Source organism: Diadema setosum, chromosome 16 (assembly GCF_964275005.1).
Source record: "Diadema setosum chromosome 16, eeDiaSeto1, whole genome shotgun sequence".
In the NCBI taxonomy this organism is placed as follows: Eukaryota; Metazoa; Echinodermata; class Echinoidea; order Diadematoida; family Diadematidae; genus Diadema; species Diadema setosum.
In genome coordinates, this window is record NC_092700.1 from 18,893,056 (window position 1) to 18,911,773 (window position 18,718).

Consider the following 18,718-nt stretch of genomic DNA (forward strand, 5'->3'; position numbering starts at 1 on the left):
TGTGTGTGTGTGTGTGGGAGTGGGTGTGTGCGAGCGTGTGTTTAAAGATGCTTTATGTTGTCATAAAAATGCTCAGTGTGCTTGTACAGAAGGGGGTTTGAACACCAAGGAAGCACTGTTAAGCACCGTACGGTGATTAATGTGGAGTCAGTTTACACTTTCAGCCCACAAGGAAGTGAAAGTGAACAAAAAAGAACCATCCATCCCTGATGTATTGTGCATGTTGAGATAGACAGTACAGTATCTGGTGGCACAATGCAAAGGTGGTCGGATGTATCTGGATGGATGGTCAGAGCATGAAAATGTTGAACCGAATTGACCAGTGGAAGTAAACTATGTCGTCTGACCACTCTGGCTGGCTACCTGGAACTGCAGGAACTGAGGAGCACTGGACTAAGTAGAAAAGAAGGAAGGGTTGAAGGAAGATATTGGAGAAAAGCACATCAGAATAAGACGAAAAAGAGGGTGAAAGAGACAACGAAGTCGAGGAAAAAGGAAAGAGAGGGGGGAAAAGAGGAAACTGAGGAAGGATGAGAGAAACATGCCCCTCTGCGACATGGGAAACGTGATATGATGTCGCTCCGGTTCTTGTCCTTATGTGAGTATCATGAATCAAAATATTTGCTCCCAGCAGAGTTCCACGTGTCAGCTAAAACCTCGTTTTGTCGGTGCAGAACTAGATCTTTGCACAATATCTCCTCGCAGGATTTTTTTAAAGGGTGGTATAATAGCACAACATGGTATATCTGATATGTTTGGATCACTGGGAACGACGCCGTGGGTCGATCTAGAGTACCCTTTATCTGATTTCCCTGAAATTGGATTTTCTGTAAGCAGGATGTATTGTATACCAGACATCAGGTCGACAAGCGAGATACCATGGGAAGTAGTAAGCGTGCACAAATTGATCTATTCCTTGACGAAATACAAAGGGCGAACCTGAAATAGATCTTCGGGAAACGTTGATACATGAAACAACCCGCAAAATAACGAAAGCAAAACTCTTCTTGACACGAGCATTTAAACTGTGATGTTTTAGAAGATGTAATTTGTTTCACATCGGGTGCCACATCATACCATCTTGACATTAATTGTAAAGGACATTCATGGATAAGTGGCAATATTTTAATTCATCTAAACCTCATAGTGAAAAGTGATATCATGGGAAACGCAACAATGAAGACATGCCATGGTAAAGCCGGACTAAGTTTACGACAGTGTTTGAACGTCATCATCAGCATTCCCTGTTTAAAAGCAACATGATAACTTTTCTGTCTGCTCTGCAAACTGTGTCACCATTAAAAAAAGAAGGAGATTTAAGGAACTCAGACATACTCCTCCTATAGAATGCTAAAAAGCAGAAAAAAAAAATGGTGACGGAAGGGCGACTTTATAGGCACTGTATTACACATCTTAGTATAGTCTGTTGCACGTGTACCATAGAAGTGGCTTTGCTGAACGCGTTATTTGCGTAAGATGTTGTTGTAGGTGTTGCAGGCTTCCGCTACTTAAGAGTTTGTGACTCACACGTTGAGTGAACTAGCCGTGGTCAGAAAACAACTATTCTCTCTGTTGTTTTAAGATTTATATATACACACTTCAAAGTTTTCAGGGCTGTTGAGGATAGTATTATCTTTATATGCTCTTCAATATTACGTGACACAGCTTATTTCTACAATGCCTAGTTGATTTTTTTTTGAAGGAAAAACTATTACGGATGTGAAGCGCATACAGTCATATCACAGAAAATATGCTTGCGTCTCTGAATATGCTGATGTGATCTTTGACAAAAATCGCTCTCAGTTCGAAAAGACAACGTGTCATTTTTTTTTTTTTAATGGAGCCAGGAAAACACGGTAAACCGCAAATAGTGCAGTAAATGAGCTCTGTGATTGATGCAAATGTACATTTCAGTGGTGGATCCAGAGGAGAGCGCACCGGGCCCTCGCCCCCTTTATTTTTTGTTAAAACAAAAGAAATAAAAAGAAAAAAATAGGGGAGGGGTGCGTGCGCCCCCTTTAATTTTATAAAGGCGCCCCCTCTTTACGGAATTCCTGGATCCGCCCCTGCATTTGTTGCCGAACAGTGACTTTTTAGCAACGTAGAATGTCAGTAGCCTGTTTCATTTGTTGCTTTGCTTTGAAAGAATTGAGAAGCGTGAGGCAAGCTCTGAAAATTGTTTCAGAAATCCATCGAGGTAGAAGTATGCCTTGAAGTCAAATGAATATCCCCAAGTACACACGTCAACGTTGGTTGCACTAACCTTTACTGAAGTTCGAACATGCAGAATCGCAACCATGCGGAAGCAAATTTATTCAACGGGGATTTCCACGCACATATAAACAATGAGTAAAATCTTTGGAAGCATGAGTTTGAGTTTGAGTTTATTTATTTAACCACGGTAAAAAGCTTGATATCAGCTAAAGCTGTTTTTCAGCAAGGCCGTGAAATGATAACAGAACATAGAAATCATACAATGAAGAGAATGCAAATAAAAACCATAATCATTACAAACGAATGCCAAAAAAGAAAAAGTGAAAGAAGCCACAAAGTATACAAAGTGTAACATAAAAAGTATATACAATGAACACAAGAAATCAAAATGAGAATTGAGGAAATGAATTATACAGAAATACACAAAGGTTTAAAAAAAATGGCAATCATACTTTTACAGTGCAAACAGATTTAGAAGATTGAAAATGACAGACGAGCTTTTAACAAGACGGGGGGGGGGGGGGGTCAAATGAATTGACAGACCTGTTCTGCGAGCAAAGAATAAATGTTTGAATGGGCAAAATTAACACTTGTATATAAGTTGATTCAATCATCCAGATCTTTCCTTTATTTCTGTTATAAATAATTTAATATCATTGATTGTCCTTAGACTTATAGGGAGATCATTAAAGAGCTTAGAAGCAGCTGAACATTAACAGTGCGCTTTTCTTTGAAAAATTGGTTCGTGGTTTTGGGAGAACAACAGTGGTGTTATCGTTGGGGAGATTGTAATAAGACTAAGATCTAAACTGAATCCTGGAAGACAGTGAATCAGGGGCGAGGTTATGGAGCAAATTATTTAAAGATGATTGTCAAGGCCTGAATCTCCCGTCGATTTTTCAATGTTTTGACATCGGTGGTACTATACACAGCTTCTCTACTGAAACGACCATCAACTCATGTCAAAATGAGCGCGAATTTAATCTCTCTCTCTCTCTCTCTTTCTTTCTTTCAGTGAAATTGTCTATACATCTTCAAATAAGAGGAATGGGATTATATATGTAAACATCCGTCGTATATCTCAAATAAAGCCTATTACCCTGCTGGAAAGAACACAGTGTGAGAAACACAGTGTGAACACAGTATGAACATAGTGTGAAATTTCTCCACACTGTTAAATTCGAGCGTTCTAACAGTGTGAACACAATGTGAGTCATCAATTCACAGTGTGGAACAAAGCATTACCATGTGAACACTCTGTGAAAACCACACCACAGTGTGAAATAATCTCCATACTGTTAAATCTGAGCGTTTTCACACAGTCGACTATGTGAACACACTGTGGGACACTGTGTTCTTTCCAGTAGGGTATTCTCTAATATTTTCCCAGTGGATTCACTTCTTTTAAATGCAGAAAGTTACAACGCAGATGATAGAGTATAGCATTTTCTCCTCATTCTTAAACATGGTTTTGTGTCATTTGTAGAGCCTGATATTGGGATATCAGCTGTCAATCGGTGGAAGAGTATGTTCATAAGCAATTGTCAGACAAAATATGACACTGAACAGACATTGAAAACCTATGCAATCAGGTGAAAAGAGATAATGTACGTCTGGATGGTTAAGATAATGTGTGTCGCACAATGCCTGTTTGTATGCATGAATGTCAGTACATGACTGTAACCCTATAGTAGGCATGCGATACTTCCTTGGTATAACGAATGTACTATGCGTTTAGGTAAGTGGATATCATTGTTTGCACATTATGCATGTTGATTAAGTTACCAAAGCGCCTGTACAGTTTACTCGTGACCGAGACTGCGGCCATTACAGATAATGGCCATAACACGAGGAAGAGTGGTAAATCAGTTTTGGAAAGCTGATTGAATATTCAAGAATTAAGTATGTTCATGTGCGAAACAGGCACTTCATGAACATAAAATTCGGTTGTCACCATGCGCAGGGAGGTTTTCATATAATATTATTAATAACACAAGCCATTCATTGACTCGGTTTCGGTTCTGGTTTAAACAATAGCCCTACCACCACAGCCATTCGTCGCAGTCGATACACACGTATAAGTATTATAACATCTCGCACACGACAGAGAGATAGAAACAGCAGAATACATCGTATATATCCGGAGGGGGTATAAACATTGCTTTTTTTATAACGAGGTCAACATTTTCCAAACGATATGAAACGTGATTACGTCTATGATTAGGTTTGTGGCGTCTGTGAAAGTGGAAAATGGTGGTTGGTAGGTTGGGTCCAGTTAAAGGCATAATTTACCATTTGCAGATGAAACGAAAACCCAGCATTAACGCTTTAAAACAGTTCTAAAATGTGAGTTAGCAATAGAAACAACCACTGTAAAAATTTGAATCTGTATAATCGGTGTTAAGTATTGTCAAATACACAAAATGTGACCAACAGTTATAATAAAAATGTTTCCAGATTAAACCGTCTACAGTTATGGTTTATTGAGAAAAATACTGATATCTCCTTATATTTTAGGCTTTATTGCGAATAATTTTATATGGCAGGGTGTTTTGTGATACAACAGACTTACACCTATGCATCAAATGTGATATCTTGAAAAATTTTTAAATCACTGCTCCCAAAGGTAAACAGGACCTTAACTGTTGCCAGAATATCCATTTTATTTTGTCTAGTATAGAATTTGTATGAGCAGTCTGACTTGAGTCATTAGTTCGAATAAGTCTATCATTGAAAATTCTCGTAAAAAAAGCCAGAAAGAAACAAACGAAAGAGCATTATGAGCTTTATTACAAAGTGATTTCAAACGTTTCAAACGAATAACGTTTATGAAATAATAGGGTTAATATATCAGACTAACCGATTGGCAGAAGTCTTTAATATCGAAATCGGATACGAAGCAAGAAAGCTATGAATTTAAAAGTTTTGCATGTTTTTGATAAGTAGTGCAATGGTAAAAATCTTGTCTTACGCAAATGCGCGGAGATGATGTCATACATTATAATACTCAAAAATCTTCAATTGATCGGTACACAAAATATCATGTTTTGGCAGTTTGGTTGCTAGTTTAGCACTCAGACCTCTCCGTTTCTCTCTCTCTCTCTCTCTCTTTCTCTCTCTCTCTCGCACACACACATAAGGGTCACCATTGCAAAAAAAAAGTTTAAGGAGCAAAACACATAAACAAACGAATTGATGCTAACGATACAAGATTCTAATTGTTAAAAACGCGATTCATAATCTGTGAACAATTTAGTTTACGTCAGTGTAAGACTTTGAGGCCATAATACCTTGACGTCAGCAAGTTTGCTAAAAGGGTTGCTGCTAATATTACTGTTATATGAACAAAAATAAAAATGGCAGATCGAAATGATCTAAATTTCTTTGATTATTTTGTTTTGCCTGATTCATTGAATCGTCTGACATCTTGTTCTATTTGCAGCCCTATTTATTAAAGTCAATCTAACACCATATGCACGTGAACCGAATCATGTTTTATCAACAAAGTACAAACACAGCAAAACACAAAGTAATGAGAGAAGAGATTCTATGAGAGTACTTGATTACAGATACTTAGCACGATTTAAAGCAGGACGGAACAAAACAGGAGAAATGTAACAAAATGACAACATGGGGTATGGATTGAAAGGAATGAGACAAAACAGAATATGAAGAAAGAAAGGGAAGAAAGAAAGACAATGCCTACACACTGAACACGAGAAAAGAAAGAGGGAATTGAGGCAAACTTCGGACAGCTGGAGGATGCACGCAGCTGAGCGAGGATTGTGCAAATTAGATGGCGTATTTCATTACATAATGATGAATTGATTATAAACCTTGAGGTAGTTGACAATGCTATTGAGAAGAAACTCAATGAGCTCCTCGAACAAGTGCAAGGGGAAGTCTTCGATCTGAAAAGAGACCTGGAAGAGAAGGATAGAGAGGTTAAAAGGCTTGGCGAAAAAGTCCTTCACCAGGAACAAAACATCAGCAGATTGGAGCACACAGTAGACGGCCTGGAATAATACTCACGACGATCATGTCTCCGGATCTTTGGCCTGGAAGAAAAGAAAGGAGAGAATACTAACACGCTGGTCACCGAGGTCATCCAGTCCAAGCTGGGCGTGTCCCTGGATCCAGTGAAAGACATCGACCGATCCCATCGGACGGGAGGCACTCGCGAGTCTGGCTCACAGTGTGGTCGCTCATCCCCACAGAAACTCCGTCATCGTGAAGGTAACCAGCTACAGAAAGAGAAAGGAAATCATCACAAATCGTGGAAAGCTAAAGGGATCAGGGATTGTTATCGTAGAAGACCTGACGAAAAGAAATCAAAGACTGCTGTCACTGGCTCGTGCTTTAAAGAACATCACAGCTGCCTGGTCCTCTGATGGACGGATAATTGCCCTCATCAGTGCCTCGGGTGGCAAGATAGCAACAAAACTGATCACCTGTGAAGAAGACATCAAAAAATTACATTGACAATAATAGTTGAATGAAGCTGCTACGTAATAAGAGTTAATCACTTTTATAATGGTATATTTTAGAATACTTAAATACATAGTATACTTACCTGTTTATTACTGTTTATACAAAATACACATATCAAATAAAATCCTGTACTCCGATTTATGTTATCCTGCTTATCGTTTCACTGCTGCAATCAAGATTATAGTTTTGTATGTCATAAATTGTGTTCATTATTACATGTCATGTACTTAACGATGCACCAGTATTTTACTATTCATTACTTTGTCTCCGTTATCTTCTGTTCTATTTCTACTTTACGAAACTCCAGCAGCTATGTCAAATTGCTTGTATTCAACGATGTGAATATTTTGTCTTTCCGTTGTATAGTCTTATGTGAAAAATACGGATATGTATGATATGATCCGTGATGAACAACACTTACCTGAATCTTATTTTGATGTGCCCGCCTTTAACTCAAAATATAAAGATGCAAAATTGTCTGATTTATTTTCGTTAGTTCATTTCAGTTGTAGAAGTTTGTCGAAAAATTTCGATAATTTGAATATGCATATAAGCAGTATTGATCATAATTCAAAGGTAATAGGACTTACTGAAACTTGGTTAAATGAATCTCCTTCTCTTGAAGTTCATGATTTATATGAATATAATTTATTTTGTAGTAACAGACTTAACAAACGAGGTGGTGGAACAGGTGTATATGTTCATAATTCTTTACATGCATTTATTAGATAAGAGTTGACAGTTATATCTGAGTCGTTTGAAAGTATTTTTGTTGAGTTAGTAAATAAAGGTGCCAAATGTTAAAAAAAAACAACCAATTATTGGTGTGGTATATCGTCCCCCGAATTGTAATATTGATTTTTTTTTTTTATGAATTTGCAAATTTGTTACATAAGGTAAATCCACGTGTATATAGCTGTTTCATAATGGGTGATTTGAATTTAGATTTAGCGAAAATAGATTTAAATTCCGAAATTGATTTATGTATGAATATTTTGTATGGATTTTATTTGGAACCTCTGATGAACAGTCCCACGCGGATAACTGCAACCTCTGCCACTTTGTTAGATAATGAATTTACAAATGTTAATATTTGTACTCACTCAGGAATTTTGATTAGTAATGTAAGTGATCACCTGCCAATTTTTTGCATGTCCTCATCCATTGCCCATTGTAAAAACAAATCATTTCCCATTTATGTAAAACGTAATATTACTCAGTCAAATATGATTGTTTTTTTAACACATTGAAAAATGTTAAATGGAAAATTATATTGCTGAAGGAAGTGTTGATTTAAGTATAATAGCTTTTTGCAAGTATTTAAAGATATTTATGAAGAATGTTTTCCTTACGAAACATATAATTCTAAGAATAAGAATCCATGGTTGGCTAAGGATTTGATTAAGCTTTGTCGTAAAAAATCAAGTATGTATAAAAAATATGTTGAAAAACCAACCCCTTGTAGAAAAGAGGTGTATAACAAATGTAGGAATCATGTTACACTTAGATTAAGGCAAGCAAAAAAGAAATACTTTAATGAAAAATTTCATCAAATAAAATATGATATCAAATCAACATGGAAAATTATTAATAATCTGTTAAAGGGTACAAGAAATATAAAAAGCAATTTAATAGAAAGTTTTGTGATTGGGAATGAAAAGATAACAAATAACAAAGACATAGCTGATTTTTTTTTATGATTTTTTTTTTTTAGTATTGGTAAGAAACTGCAGATCTGTAATGACATGGGAAATGAAAATTCATATGATAATATTTGAAATTTCCTAATAAAATTAGTATACTTTTAAGCCAATATCTAAAAAAGAAATAATAATAATTGTAGAGGAAATGAAAAGTAATGTAAGTTCAGGTGTAGAGATACGAAAGTGATTAAGTTTGTGACCTCTGTTATATGTGAACCATTAAGTTTTCTTTTAATGACTGTCACATGTCTGTGGGTAGGCCTATTTTTCCATCAAAATTGAAAACTGCACGTGTAGCACCTATTCATAAAAAAGGTAACCGTAATGATATCAATAATTACAAACCAATATCGGATATAACTATATTTTCAAAGATATTAGAGAAATGTATATTTGATAGATTAATTGAGTTTATAGATAAACAAATTATTTTGATAAAAAGTCAGTTTGGATTACTACTGAATACTAGGTCTTGTGAAAAAAAAAAATGATGCTATAGATAAAAAAGAATATACTTTAACAATACTTATTGATCTTACCAAGGCTTTTGATGTTATAGATCATTTTATTTTATGACAAAATTTTATTATTATGGTGTACGTGCCCCCCCCCCAACTCAAACTGTTAAGTAGTTATCTTAAGATCGTCAACAGTTAACTCAGTAGTTAATGGAATTGAATCTGATATCTGAAAAAAAAAATTATTGTGGTGTACCACAAGGATCCATTATAGGCCCTCTCCTTTTTTAATATATATAAATGATTTATCTTTGTCAACTCAACTTTTAAGTCATGTTTTATTTGCTGATGATACCAGTGTATTCTTTAAAGGCTCAGATCCAAGTAAACTGTCCGATATTACGGGCCTCATCCACGTCAAGCTCTGCTTATGATGACGGTCCCCTGTATTGATTTCTCCTTTGTTAATAGATACAGAATGCCTTAATATGTTATTTTGATTCATATGTCACTTCAGACTAATGTTGTTAAGCAAATGATATTTTTTTGTATTGATTTGTATGTTATCTGTATCATTCTATTTTCATTTGCAATTGTATTCGGAGAAAGAAAATGCAAAAATAAACCAAACAAACAAACAAACAAGTATTGTTAATAGACAATTGCATAATACTGTGCCTGGGTCGAGAGGGACATGGTTGGTAAGAACATCGTGTCGAAGGACGTATAATAATCATGTGGGCGGGAATAAAACTCGGGTCCTCTGACAGGAGTCGGGAGTCTTATCCAGTATGACACAGCACCCCTGTATTTGTGTGAAGGGGGTAATGGATATAATGATACGATGTTTATATAAAGGCCATACTCAGATGCATGCATGCATAGTATAAATATATGTAAAGATATTTGTATTTTTTTGTGTTCTTTAACCCTTCCAGTGACTCTGGTTCTGGGATGTACCACTCTGCCTCCAGCGGCCGGGTTTGAAGATATCAGGGTCCTTTACGGCGATAGGGTCCCTCTGGTCTGTCCAAGAATTTGCCTGCCCCGACGGACTCCTGCTGGGATACGGTGGACGTTCCGGTCCAAGCCGGCACCGTCGGGGAATTCAACTGATGTCTGCATACCGACCGATGATGAGAAACTGATTATAGAGAGGGTTACTTTAGCAGACGAAGGGGATTATCATTGCCATGGCGTTGATGAGCGTCCATCCTATTATAGTCCCTGTATGTTTCGGCTCACCGTGCAAGGTAACTATTCTTTTCAAATAATTTATTTCATTTCCACCAAAAGTATGATTACGGTATATCCCACATTTGCATACAATAATCATAATATTGATAATAATGATAGTAACAGTAGTAGTTGTAGAATTAGTGGTAAGTAGTAGTAGTAGTAGTAGTAGTAATGATGATGATAATAATAATAATAATAATAATAATACTAATAATGATAATAACCACGTGATAACAATAACTTTTTAGATAATGATAATAACTTTTTTTCTGACTTTTTTCCCCAGCCTTTTTTCCCTTTATGCATCAGTTCATTTTTTTTTTCTATTTGACATTCTGTACCTGAGGGGTACATATTTTACAAGCTTTGTCTTTTTAGTGGGTCCCTCAATTTTTCGATGTTTTGCGTATTGTTATATCGTCTTTTTCACTTCAGTCAGTCAATTTTTATGACAACGTATTTGTTACTCCAAGGTTTTACAATTACATTTTTCTCAATCTACTTTGTTTTGATTATGCAACCTTATTTTCTGTTACCAATGAAAGTGAAATGTTAATGTTCTTTTCGAAAAACGAAATAAAGTTTGAATTGAATTGAAATTGAATTGAATAACAACAATAATGATGAAAATGATAATAGATAATGATAGTGTATACTTCTATATCGCAACACTCAGTCAAAAAGATGCTCACTGCACTTTTAGGCTTTAAGGTTAAAGGAATGGTACAGTATTGGTGGAGATGAGAATTGGGCTTTTAACTTTTTTTGCGAGATGCCAAGAAAACACTTATGATAATAGTACAGAGTATACCATTTTCAGAAGAACTCAAAGTTTATTTGATGAAAATCGGGTTTGGAATGACTGAAACATCCAAAAACAAACTAAAACAAAGCGATCGTAATAAAGTGTGGGTTCCACACTTTATTGAAATTGATCTTTTTTGGATATATCAGCCATTTCAAAACCAATTAAAACAAATAAACGTTGAATTCCTCATAAAATTACATGCTCTTTCATATTTCATAAGAGGTTTCTCATTATCTCACAAAAAAAAAATGTTAGAAACCTCCACCAAAACTGTACGATCCCTTTAAGAAAGGGAAGGAGAAGAAGAAGAAGAGGACGAAGAAGAAAGAAAGAAGAAATATAGGTAGTTATTCGAAATTGATGCTGCTCATTTCTAATAGGCATGAAAAAAGTGTACGGAAATATAATCATTACTCTGATAGTACTGTACCCAAACAAAAGTTGTTGGAAATGGAAGCTACTGCTGAAAACCCTGGCTTGTTATTTGCTGTCCCCTCATGACCACTACCTAACAACTGAACTAACAAACTAAGGCAGATTGCTTTAAAAAAAGGAGACAGAGAAAACAACACAAAAACAAAGCACAAAACATGCTCACAAGCGCACCATCACACAAACATACACGAAGCCGCTCTCTAATATGTTATAGGCCCTAAGCGAGGGTACCGTTGAAAGAAAAACCAGAAGAGCCTAAAATGCCTAAAACGAAAAAGAGGAAAGAGGAAAGGGGCGAATGAAGAGGAGTGCAATGATCTATACCAACGCACTCGAAGACTCCTTATCTATATTTCAACCAATATCTCTACATTAATTTGTATCTACAAATATCATGTTCAGTTATGTTCATTCCTTCACTTGTATAATTTGAATGGTTTTGTGCATTTATATAAGACAATTCAAAGTATCCTCCCTACAGTTTTCACAAGTCTCCCTGAATAGCTTCCCGAAGTAGAATGGAGTTATTAAAGGGATTGCATAGATTTAGTTGAGACTTAACTTCAGGTTTCTAACATTGTTTTTTTTTTTTTTTTTGAGAAAGTGAGAAGCCTTTTTTTTTTTGGGAATGGCTGAGATATCTCGCCTCTTACTTATAATCTCGCCTCTTACTTATATTTTCAATCAATCCTTATCTACTGGTAAAGTTCCTCAAAAAATGAAAGTAGCCAGAGTTGTTCCCATTTTTAAAAAAGGGCGAAAAGACCTTGTCAATAATTATCGCCCCATTTCTCTTTTAACTTCTTTTTCAAAGATACTCGAAAGACTTGTGTATAAACGCACTCTTAATTTTTTTCTTCAGGCAAAAATATTTACTGAATCTCAATTTGGATTTCGGAAAAAACATAGTACAACTCACGCATTACTCAAGTTTATTGATAAGATAGCTCATGCTATAGATGATGTTTCTCACACTGTCGGTGTTTTCCTTGACTTCTCCAAGGCGTTTGATACAATAGACCATGACATTTTACTTTATAAGTTAAATCATTACGGAATTCGGGGAAGGGCGCTAGAATGGTTCACTGATTATTTAACGAATAGAAAACAATTTGTAAGTATTCACGGTCACGATTCCCAACCAAAACTGATTTCTTGTGGTGTTCCACAGGGTTCCTTGTTAGGCCCACTTCTCTTTATTTTATATATTAATGATATCCAGAACTCCTCTAAGATTCTCTCCTTCGTTTGCTTTGCAGATGATACAAATTTGTTCTTCTCTCATCAAAATCCCGATGCGCTTATAAACATAATAAATAAAGAACTTGTTTCTGTCCAATCTTGGATTTTTGCGAACAAAGTATCCTTAAACATTGATAAAACTCAGTATATGTTATTCAGTAATTCGCTACCTGTGTTACCTCTCTCTGTCAAGATAAACAACATTGATCTGTCACAGGTCAACAATACAAAATTTTTGGGTCTTTATATCGATAGTGATTTATCTTGGAGAACCCATGTTAATTATGTAAGCAGAATTATTGCTAGAAATACCGGGGTTCTTAACAAACTTAGCTATTATTTTCCAAGTACATTGTAATATTCTACAGAGCATATATTCAACTTTGATATCTCCCTATCTCAACTATGGGATTCTGGCGTGGGGAAATGCTTCTAAAAACCTTATCGATTCGTTATTTCTTGTACAAAAACGAGCTGTTAGAATTGTTAACCACACTGGATATTTATCCCACACGAACGAACTTTTTGTAAGTAATAAAATTTTGAAAATTCCCGAGTTATTTTATTACAACGTCGGCCTGTTTATGTTTCAATTTTCAACTGGCCAATTACCAGACGTATTTTCCCAAATGTTTACAAGAAATCATACAGTTCATGATTATCCAACTCGTCAACGTTACGCATATCACCTTCCACGTACCCGAACAATTTTCGCGAAAAAAACCATTATGTTCGCTGGGCCCAAATATTGGAACGAACTCCCTATGGAACTTGTAAGTTGTACCACTGTAACCTCATTCAAACGAAAACTGAAGCAATATCTTCTTAGCAGCTACATTGTACGGCATGCATAGTGTATAGTTCTTGTTGCTCTTTACATGTTACCCCTTGTCTATCCCACCTTAGTCCGGCGGGATCCTAACCATGAACACTATTTTTGAACAGTCTGCCTGTTGCGCTGTTCATGCACCTATTGTTCCACTCGGTTATCGAAACTCTCGCGCGTGACAGCTGTCGGTTACTATGGTCACACGGAATGCTTGGTTTTAGGACCCATGCTGGAATGTTACTTCTGAGCTTTCGGTATTGTTTACATTCACGACAAATCTCATTATCCCACCTTCTACTTATGTATTTATGACATACAGTTACGCCATTTTCTATACTCTGCAACACACCCCTTGAATCTCTGCAGTTGTTGTTCACTGCTGCAACATGTGACCTTTCTGTTTCCTGTATTTTTATTTAGTGACATATATTTAATTGGATTTTTTGTTTTGTTTGTTCTAATCGGTTTCCCCAGATATAGTTGGTCTTAAACAAAAACCAAAACATCCGTACTTTAAACTTCCCCTAATCTGATTACTCACGGGACCTGCGGCTGTACAAGCTAATGCTTTTACGCAGGCCCCATCATATTTTTTTCACATTATGACCACAGTGTAATTAGCATGCATACAGACCTCGTGTTTATACCAAATCAAACTTCTGTACATTCTGATGAAGTCTCATCTGAATTATGTTTTGTATAATTTTCGTATTCATATACTTTATTGTGATATATGTGAGAAATATGAAAATAAATTGAAATGAAAAAATGAAATATCCAAAAACAAAGTAAAAACAAAGCGATAGTAATAAAAGGTGAGTTCCACCTTTTATTAGGATCGCTATCTTTTGGATATCTGAAATAAACTTTCAGAATGGTATGTTCTGTACTATATCATAAGTGGTTTCTTGGTATCTCGTAAAATGTTAAAAGCCCAATTGTCATCTCCATCAATACTAAACCATTCCTTCAAAGTCCCTCTGAGCTTTCTGACGGTAGAGAATAGACTGATGGCAGTTATAATGCTGAAAACGTTAATCGTAAAAAATCACTGTAATTTTCTTGTCCAGAATACGTCATAACACTAATTCGGTCTTTACGTAAATGATCCAACGATATTAAAGTTATCGGCGTCATAAAGTGTACTTTGCATTAACGTAATTATCATAGAGCCTCGGATTACGAACAAGCAAATATAAGAAACCGTTCTACTTTTAAACGAAAGCAAGGATTACGTTTATCCATCAATAGGATTAGTGCCAGACAGGCTTAGTAAAAATTGTTAGCCATAGGATTACTATCTCCACTCTTAATGGCAATGAGCTTCAATAAAATGTATTACATCGATCTTACTACTCCCTAAAAAGAACTGCTTTTTATTCATTTTTTTTTTTTTTGCTTCTCAAATCCATCTGGCATACAGTGCCCGTTTTAAAGGCAATCATGTCAGCAGATGACGGGCCATTCCTTAAGGACGGCGAGACCATTTTAATCCAAGAGGATGATAGCAAATCCTTCCAGTGCTACTCGTTTGGAGCCAAGCCCGCGGCGACAATCACCTGGTTCTTATCCGACATGCCGGTGCGTCGGGAGATTCCGACCTTTTCCTACCCTAGCCACAGCAGTCCCGGGCGTTATGACACGAGTAGCGAATTGAAGCTGTCGCGAGTGACCATTCCTGAATTTAGCAACATGTCGCTGAAATGCATGGCCACGGGGGCTGGTTCCTCGACTGTGTCAGTGGCGGTTACAATTCAGGTTTATGGTGGGTCATCGATCGTCTTATATCACGTTCTTATTTTTTCTTACTTTCTTTCATTGACAATGGTTAGATTAAAACAAAAAATGTATAATAATGCATAAAATGTATATAGAGAGATTATGTTAGTCGTGTAAAATATTACTGTGAAAGAAATTTAGCAAAATAAAAAAATAAGTCAGAAAGCTAAAGTGGATTTCCTCTGATAGCTCGAAAGTTTTTTCATGATTTTCATGAAATGAAACGGTTATCCTAAAAAGGGGAAATAATAAGTGAATATATATATATATATATATATATATATATATATATATATATATCAGACAGGATACCTTCCAGCTTTACAAAGAGGTCAAAGAGCAACGTTAGACTAAACATCTTATCTCACAAATTAGAAACTGGCTTCAAGTAAATGTAATATCAGTCGGGAAACAGGATTATGTTAAGTTAAAACGGAACACATCACTGGCTGAGAAATTTGGTGTATATTAACATCAAAATTTGAAACTTACATCTATATATGCACATATTTGTATTCATAATAAGATGAAAAAAAAAATCAACGACGGTATAATTCTAATTGATACCCAATAATGCACTGTATCTAGGATGATTACCGTAAGACATAGGAAAACCTATTCTACCTTCTGGGGATGTTTTTGCTTTCTCCCTTAGCCAGTACATAATGGAGACTGTGAAATTTATTGATTCGCTTTGCTTCATTGATCTTATTGTGTTATCCTACATTTCTCCGTAAGAGTGATACCAAACTTTATTTCCAAAGTCTGATACTACTATAGTAAAACTGGTTTCATTCTTCTCTTTGTTACCTCCCTCTGCAACGCACAGCTCCTCTTGAAAGGCCGATGATCCGGGAGAAGGTTAACGTCACCCTCTCGCGATCGTGGCGCTCCATTCTACTGACGTGCTCCGCGAGCAACTCATTTCCCTCCGCCTCTCTCCATTGGTCGGTTGTCGAGGGCAACGCCACGGTGCGCAAACTTTTCCCCAATCACAGGCCGACAAGAGATCCCAATGCCTTCGCCCTGACCCGGAAGGGGCGGTCCCTCGTGGACAAAGATTCCTATCTGTGCGACATTCGGGCCACACTGAATCAGGCCGACAAGTATGACGTCACAAGTCATCTCTTCCTAATGGTTGACGGAAGGGATGATGGGAAGGGTATCACTTGCCATGCCTCATCGAGTGTAACCGAGATTTCGCCACTCACGTCACAAACAACAGAACTACACATCAAATGTAAGTTCATCATGTCAGATTTTTACCCTCATACGCCGAAGTCGAAATCGCATAAGAATGGCTTTGATATAATATATGAGGGCAATAAGTCAAACTCTTACGAGTGTTACTCCACGTAAATTTTAAAAAGTTTCACATTCTTGTTTTTAATACTACTGAATTCTGCAAAATAATATCCATCGTTTTTACGTATGATTGTGAAGGAATACATACGGGGGAGAGGGGAGGTAGTCGGAAACAGGCACCCAGAGAGTACAATGTTCTTTCACAATTAACAAGCTATTCTTGGTTTTACGATTTCTTTGTAATAGCAGGTCTGTCTTCCAAATCATATTTTCCCATCATCCCTTTTTTCTGAGATGAAATACTATCATATTTTCATTAAAAAAAGTCTTTTAAGTGATACATAATTATATGTATCTTCATCTTCAATGACATCCCTTGGGTTCACATAAATACGCTGCAACCTGGCGCAATCTGGCTGATCGAAATGAAACAGATAAACATCTCCGAGTATTTCTGATTGAAAAACAACAACAACTGCACTATAAACTGTGACTGTAACTCATAACGCTGCTTGTGAGGATGATGATCCCAACGATCTTACGGTGTATCTAATGATCGCGACAATGGTGGTGATAGTGTTATGATGATGATGGTGACGATGATGTTTATAAACGTTTACATTTTGCTATGAGGGTAAGCAGTAAGTTACCGTAGAAATAGTTTAATTGTAATTTCATTAGGAACTTTACTTTTATAAATGAATTATGAATAATTTCTGGACATAAATTGAATATGGCCTTACCTAATAACCAAATGTGTCAAAAAGATGACAATACAGTGCCTTTTTAAAGAAGAAAATAGAATAATGACAAGTTAATGACGTAGAAACACAACGATAAAGGAAAACTTTCGAATGCTCATTTTCGATTTTTATTTTCAGTAGCATAATGTGGACCCTTTCTCTTTCATGTGGATAGATGATAATACGGACCTCTCATAGTCGAAGAGCAAACATATGAAGAGGCTCCTTTTATTCTTGTTCCATATTCCACATTTCATATTCAAGTTTTACATTCCATTTGATTTTAAAAATTATGTTTAACACAACAGTCATTTTGAGATAAAATTGCACAAAAATGTATAGGGCATATACTGTAATATAATAATGTGTAATATGAGGAACCTACTAAAAAGCAAAACTTATGGATATAGGTTAAGTACAATATACAAATTGCGAAATATGACGAAACTTGATATAATATGATATGATATGATGTAATATGTCGAGATTATTATGTATAATAAGGTCTACGGAATGTATATACAAAATAGTTTATAATGTTCATAATAAAACACAAGGTATCAATGTTAAATAACGTAGCAATTTTGATCAAACTCACCCGAGCGAGGCATTATTGCGAATAAGCAGAGATATTTCAAGTGATCACGGCAAATGATTAAAGGTAGGATTAAAAAAAATGGCTTTTAGGTTTTGCTTAAAGGAACTTAGAGAACTTGATTGTAACCGGAACAGAATCTTACTCATTCTAGAAAGAAGGGTCGGTGTAAATTGCCTTAACCCAACAAGGGCTAAAACTGTACGAACGGGGGTAAAGTGATATGATCCACTGTGTCTTGTAGGATAATTTCACTGTTTTTAACGAACATTGAGGAAAACATACTGGGAAGATAGCCAACATTCAACTTAAACAGATTTGATACAATCATCCCCAAAATAAATACTTGTTGGCTAATAATACCAACTTCCAAAGCAGTAGCTATCATCCTCTCAAAAACTACTAAAAACACTACTTCCCATTCGTTTAATGATCCCAAACTTTAGAATAATGTAGAGGAAGAAGAATTGCTCTTCCGGAAAATACGAAAAACTAATATTGATTAGGTTGACCCGTTTCACCTATTTTTAGTCCATATATAAAATCAGGACATGCTACTTCTTGGTGGTTTTGTGATGCACGGCCACATCTAATCTGTCCTATATTCTTTAACGTTAGTCAGGGGTTAAAGGGATCGTATAGTTCTGGTTGTGTGATAATGGGAAACTTCTTATGAAATACGAAAGAGGATGTAATTCTATGAGGAATTCAACGTTTATTTAATGAAAATTGGTTTTGAAATGGCTGAGATATCCAAAAAAGAGCAATTCTAATAAAGTGTGGGACCGACACTTTTTTAGGATCACTTTGTTTTTACTTTGTCTTTGGATGTTTCAGTCATTCCAAACCCGATTTTCATCAAATAAACTTTGAATAC